Raw genomic sequence first — 7,321 nt, forward strand, 5'->3', positions numbered from 1 at the left:
TATCCAATAGGAGCTACAGAGCATGATTAGCTATCCAATAGGAGCTACAGAGCATGATTAGCTATCCAATAGGAGCTACAGAGCATGATTAGCTATCCAATAGGAGCTACAGAGCATGATTAGCTATCCAATAGGAGCTACAGAGCATGATTAGCTATCCAATAGGAGCTACAGAGCATGATTAGCTATCCAATAGGAGCTACAGAGCATGATTAGCTATCCAATAGAGCTACAGAGCATGATTAGCTACAGAGCATGATTAGCTATCCAATAGGAGCTACAGAGCATGATTAGCTATCCAATAGGAGCTACAGAGCATGATTAGCTATCCAATAGGAGCTACAGAGCATGATTAGCTATCCAATAGGAGCTACAGAGCATGATTAGCTATCCAATAGGAGCTACAGAGCATGATTAGCTATCCAATAGGAGCTACAGAGCATGATTAGCTATCCAATAGGAGCTACAGAGCATGATTAGCTATCCAATAGGAGCTACAGAACATGATTAGCTATCCAATAGGAGCTACAGAGCATGATTAGCTATCCAATAGGAGCTACAGAGCATGATTAGCTATCCAATAGGAGCTACAGAGCATGATTAGCTATCCAATAGGAGCTACAGAGCATGATTAGCTATCCAATAGGAGCTACAGAGCATGATTAGCTATCCAATAGGAGCTACAGAGCATGATTAGCTATCCAATAGGAGCTACAGAGCATGATTAGCTATCCAATAGGAGCTATCAGAGCATGATTAGCAGAACATTAGCTATCCAATAGGAGCTACAGAACATGATTAGCTATCCAATAGGAGCTACAGAGCATGATTAGCTATCCAATAGGAGCTACAGAGCATGATTAGCTATCCAATAGGAGCTACAGAGCATGATTAGCTATCCAATAGGAGCTACAGAGCATGATTAGCTATCCAATAGGAGCTACAGAGCATGATTAGCTATCCAATAGGAGCTACAGAGCATGATTAGCTATCCAATAGGAGCTACAGAGCATGATTAGCTATCCAATAGGAGCTACAGAGCATGATTAGCTATCCAATAGGAGCTACAGAGCATGATTAGCTATCCAATAGGAGCTACAGAGCATGATTAGCTATCCAATAGGAGCTACAGAGCATGATTAGCTATCCAATAGGAGCTACAGAGCATGATTAGCTATCCAATAGGAGCTACAGAGCATGATTAGCTATCCAATAGGAGCTACAGAGCATGATTAGCTATCCAATAGGAGCTACAGAGCATGATTAGCTATCCAATAGGAGCTACAGAGCATGATTAGCTATCCAATAGGAGCTACAGAGCATGATTAGCTATCCAATAGGAGCTACAGAGCATGATTAGCTATCCAATAGGAGCTACAGAGCATGATTAGCTATCCAATAGGAGCTACAGAGCATGATTAGCTATCCAATAGGAGCTACAGAGCATGATTAGCTATCCAATAGGAGCTACAGAGCATGATTAGCTATCCAATAGGAGCCAATTAGCTATCCAATAGGAGCTACAGAGCATGAGCTACAGAACATGATTAGCTATCCAATAGGAGCTACAGAGCATGATTAGCTATCCAATAGGAGCTACAGAGCATGATTAGCTATCCAATAGGAGCTACAGAGCATGATTAGCTATCCAATAGGAGCTACAGAGCATGATTAGCTATCCAATAGGAGCTACAGAGCATGATTAGCTATCCAATAGGAGCTACAGAGCATGATTAGCTATCCAATAGGAGCTACAGAGCATGATTAGCTATCCAATAGGAGCTACAGAACATGATTAGCTATCCAATAGGAGCTACAGAGCATGATTAGCTATCCAATAGGAGCTACAGAGCATGATTAGCTATCCAATAGGAGCTACAGAGCATGATTAGCTATCCAATAGGAGCTACAGAGCATGATTAGCTATCCAATAGGAGCTACAGAGCATGATTAGCTATCCAATAGGAGCTACAGAGCATGATTAGCTATCCAATAGGAGCTACAGAGCATGATTAGCTATCCAATAGGAGCTACAGAGCATGATTAGCTATCCAATAGGAGCTACAGAGCATGATTAGCTATCCAATAGGAGCTACAGAGCATGATTAGCTATCCAATAGGAGCTACAGAGCATGATTAGCTATCCAATAGGAGCTACAGAGCATGATTAGCTATCCAATAGGAGCTACAGAGCATGATTAGCTATCCAATAGGAGCTACAGAGCATGATTAGCTATCCAATAGGAGCTACAGAGCATGATTAGCTATCCAATAGGAGCTACAGAGCATGATTAGCTATCCAATAGGAGCTACAGAGCATGATTAGCTATCCAATAGGAGCTACAGAGCATGATTAGCTATCCAATAGGAGCTACAGAGCATGATTAGCTATCCAATAGGAGCTACAGAGCATGATTAGCTATCCAATAGGAGCTACAGAGCATGATTAGCTATCCAATAGGAGCTACAGAGCATGATTAGCTATCCAATAGGAGCTACAGAGCATGATTAGCTATCCAATAGGAGCTACAGAGCATGATTAGCTATCCAATAGGAGCTACAGAGCATGATTAGCTATCCAATAGGAGCTACAGAGCATGATTAGCTATCCAATAGGAGCTACAGAGCATGATTAGCTATCCAATAGGAGCTACAGAGCATGATTAGCTATCCAATAGGAGCTACAGAATAGCATGCATTAGCTATCCAATAGGAGCTACAGAGCATGATTAGCTATCCAATAGGAGCTACAGAGCATGATTAGCTATCCAATAGGAGCTACAGAGCATGATTAGCTATCCAATAGGAGCTACAGAGCATGATTAGCTATCCAATAGGAGCTACAGAGCATGATTAGCTATCCAATAGGAGCTACAGAGCATGATTAGCTATCCAATAGGAGCTACAGAGCATGATTAGCTATCCAATAGGAGCTACAGAGCATGATTAGCTATCCAATAGGAGCTACAGAGCATGATTAGCTATCCAATAGGAGCTACAGAGCATGATTAGCTATCCAATAGGAGCTACAGAGCATGATTAGCTATCCAATAGGAGCTACAGAGCATGATTAGCTATCCAATAGGAGCTACAGAGCATGATTAGCTATCCAATAGGAGCTACAGAGCATGATTAGCTATCCAATAGGAGCTACAGAGCATGATTAGCTATCCAATAGGAGCTACAGAGCATGATTAGCTATCCAATAGGAGCTACAGATTAGCATGATTAGCTATCCAATAGGAGCTACAGAGCATGATTAGCTATCCAATAGGAGCTACAGAGCATGATTAGCTATCCAATAGGAGCTACAGAGCATGATTAGCTATCCAATAGGAGCTACAGAGCATGATTAGCTATCCAATAGGAGCTACAGAGCATGATTAGCTATCCAATAGGAGCTACAGAGCATGATTAGCTATCCAATAGGAGCTACAGAGCATGATTAGCTATCCAATAGGAGCTACAGAGCATGATTAGCTATCCAATAGGAGCTACAGAGCATGATTAGCTATCCAATAGGAGCTACAGAGCATGATTAGCTATCCAATAGGAGCTACAGAGCATGATTAGCTATCCAATAGGAGCTACAGAGCATGATTAGCTATCCAATAGGAGCTACAGAGCATGATTAGCTATCCAATAGGAGCTACAGAGCATGATTAGCTATCCAATAGGAGCTACAGAGCATGATTAGCTATCCAATAGGAGCTACAGAGCATGATTAGCTATCCAATAGGAGCTACAGAGCATGATTAGCTATCCAATAGGAGCTACAGAGCATGATTAGCTATCCAATAGGAGCTACAGAGCATGATTAGCTATCCAATAGGAGCTACAGAGCATGATTAGCTATCCAATAGGAGCTACAGAGCATGATTAGCTATCCAATAGGAGCTACAGAGCATGATTAGCTATCCAATAGGAGCTACAGAGCATGATTAGCTATCCAATAGGAGCTACAGGAGCTACAGAGCATGATTAGCTATCCAATAGGAGCTACAGAGCATGATTAGCTATCCAATAGGAGCTACAGAGCATGATTAGCTATCCAATAGGAGCTACAGAGCATGATTAGCTATCCAATAGGAGCTACAGAGCATGATTAGCTATCCAATAGGAGCTACAGAGCATGATTAGCTATCCAATAGGAGCTACAGAGCATGATTAGCTATCCAATAGGAGCTACAGAGCATGATTAGCTATCCAATAGGAGCTACAGAGCATGATTAGCTATCCAATAGGAGCTACAGAGCATGATTAGCTATCCAATAGGTGCTACAGAGCATGATTAGCTATCCAATAGGCTACAGAGCTACAGAGCATGATTAGCTATCCAATAGGAGCTACAGAGCATGATTAGCAGAGCATGATTAGCTATCCAATAGGAGCTACAGAGCATGATTAGCTATCCAATAGGAGCTACAGAGCATGATTAGCTATCCAATAGGAGCTACAGAGCATGATTAGCTATCCAATAGGAGCTACAGAGCATGATTAGCTATCCAATAGGAGCTACAGAGCATGATTAGCTATCCAATAGGAGCTACAGAGCATGATTAGCTATCCAAGGAGCTAGAGCATGATTAGCTATCAATAGGAGCTAGCATGATTAGCTATCCAATAGGAGCTACAGAGCATGATTAGCTATCCAATAGGAGCTACAGAGCATGATTAGCTATCCAATAGGAGCTACAGAGCATGATTAGCTATCCAATAGGAGCTACAGAGCATGATTAGCTATCCAATAGGAGCTACAGAGCATGATTAGCTATCCAATAGGAGCTACAGAGCATGATTAGCTATCCAATAGGAGCTACAGAGCATTATTAGCTATCCAATAGGAGCTACAGAGCATGATTAGCTATCCAATAGGAGCTACAGAGCATGATTAGCTATCCAATAGGAGCTACAGAGCATGATTAGCTATCCAATAGGAGCTACAGAGCATGATTCGTATTATCTTTAGGTGTCTGGGTCAGAGGGTCAACTTATTGTATTACCATCTCTACAGTAGAGCCACACTAACCTATATCTCAACCTCTAACACGGAGTAAAACCAGTCGCTACAAAAGCAGAGTGGTTGCTAACACAAACTCTCGAGTGTTGCAGCCCTTGGAGTAAGTACACATTGTTATTGTGGTTTGTGTTCTAATGGTTCTCCTTTGGGGATATTCTAGAATATTCTAGAAGCTTCTCGCCACTTTAAGACACACACCTGTTCACCTGTCGTTGTTACTGTGCTCCGTATAGGGATTGCAGTTATAATGAGCGTCAGTAGGAAGTGGCGAGTGCATATGATTAATGTGTTGTGTGTCGATATGAAGTCTAACAGGGAGTCGTCCTCCGTTACATCCAGTCAATGACATCGCAGGAACCCTGCAACGTTACAGGAGCTGCTGTTGTTTTCATCTGTGTTGTAATATATTCAACTGGGGATATGCAGGGTCCCTGGACAATTAGATGTGGAGACACACACACACACACACACGCACACATATAGACACCCACACAGAATAATAGACACACACACACACACACACACACACACACACACATATAGACACCCACACAGGATAATAGACACGCACACACATAGACACGCACACACACACACACAAACACACACACACACACACACACGCACACTGGAGCAGGCTGTAATGTATTGCTCTCCACTGGTTGTCAGCCAGCAGCTCTATAGGAGGCACCCTGCAGAGAGACGATACAGAATCCCAGCCCCTTGATTAAGCTACGTTTTATTATGTGTGTGTGTGTGTGTGTGTGTGTGTGTGTATGTGTCTGTGTGTCTGTCTATTATCCTGTGTGGGAGTTTATACGTGTGTGTGGTGCTCACTCCAGTGTGTCTACAGTGTGTGTATTAATGTGTCTTCCCCCTGCAGGTCGTTATGCAGAGGACATCTTTGGGGATCTGTTCAACGAAGCCAACAGCTTCTACATGAGAATGAACAGCCTCCAGGAGAGAGTGGACCTACTGGCTGTCAAAGTCACACAGCTAGACTCTACCGTGGAAGAAGGTGTGTGTGTGGGGGGGAATGAGCTGATCACCTGAGAACTTCTTCTCTTCTCCTTACCTCTCCTCTCTTCTTCTCCTTACCTCTCCTCTCTTCTTCTCCTTACCTCTCATCTCTTCTTCTCCTTACCTCTCCTCTCTTCTTCTCTCTTCTCTTCTCCTTACCTCTCCTCTCTTCTTCTCCTCTTCTCCTTACCTCTCCTCTCTTCTTCTCCTCTTCTCCTTACCTCTCTTCTTCTCCTCTTCTCCTTACCTCTCTTCTTTTCTCTTCTCTTCTCCTTACCTCTCCTCTCTTCTTCTCTCTTCTCTTCTCCTTACCTCTCCTCTTCTTCTCTTCTCCTCACCTCTCTTCTCTTATCCATACCTCTCCTCTTCTTCTCTCCTCTCTTCTTCTCTTCTCTCCTCTTCTCCTCACCTCTTCTCTTCTCTCCTCTTCTCCTCACCTCTTCTCTCTTCTTCTCTCTTCTCTTCTCCACACCTCTCCTCTCTTCTTCTCTCTTCTCTTCTCCACACCTCTCCTCTCTTCTTCTCTCTTCTCTTCTCCACACCTCTCCTCTCTTCTTCTCTCTTCTCTTCTCCTTACCTCTCCTCTCTTCTTCTCTTCTCTTCTCCTCACCTCTCTTCTCTTCTTCTCACCTCTCCTCTCTTCTTCTCTCTTCTCTTCTCCTTATCTCTCCTCTCTTCTTCTCTTCTCCTCACCTCTCTTCTCTTCTCCTCACCTCTCCCCTCTTCTTCTCTTCTCCTTACCTCTCCTCTCTTCTTCTCTTCTCCTCACCTCTCTTCTCCTCACCTCTCCTCTCTTCTCCTCTCTTCTCCTTACCGCTCCTCTCTTTTCTCTTCTCTTCTCCTCACCTCTCCTCTCTTCTTCTCTCTTCTCTTCTTTTCTCTTCTCTTCTCTTCTCCTCACCTCTCCTCTCTTCTTCTCTCTTCTCTTCTCCTTACCGCTCCTCTCTTCTTTTCTCTTCTCTTCTCCTCACCTCTCTTCTCTTCTCCTCTCTTCTCTTCTCCTTACTGCTCCTCTCTTCTTTTCTCTTCTCTTCTCCTCACCTCTCCTCTCTTCTTCTCTCTTCTCTTCTCCTTACCGCTTCTCTCTTCTCTTCTCCTTACCGCTCCTCTCTTCTTCTCTCTTCTCTTCTCCTTACCGCTCCTCGCTTCTTCTGTCTTCTCTTCTCCTTACCGCTCCTCTCTTCTTCTCTCTTCTCTTCTCTTCTCTTCTCTTCTCCTCACCTTTCTTCTCTTCTCCTCACCTCTCCTCTCTTCTTTTCTCTTCTTCTCCTCACCTCTCCT

General features: G+C 43.4%; 1 pseudogene; it reads left to right on the forward strand.

Annotated features, from left to right (window-relative positions):
* The window catches only part of LOC135510300 (actin-binding protein WASF3-like), an 87,368-nt pseudogene that overhangs the window by 53,607 nt on the left and 26,440 nt on the right, over positions 1 to 7,321 (forward strand).

The sequence above is a fragment of the Oncorhynchus masou genome, chromosome 23, assembly GCF_036934945.1.
Source record: "Oncorhynchus masou masou isolate Uvic2021 chromosome 23, UVic_Omas_1.1, whole genome shotgun sequence".
In the NCBI taxonomy this organism is placed as follows: Eukaryota; Metazoa; Chordata; class Actinopteri; order Salmoniformes; family Salmonidae; genus Oncorhynchus; species Oncorhynchus masou.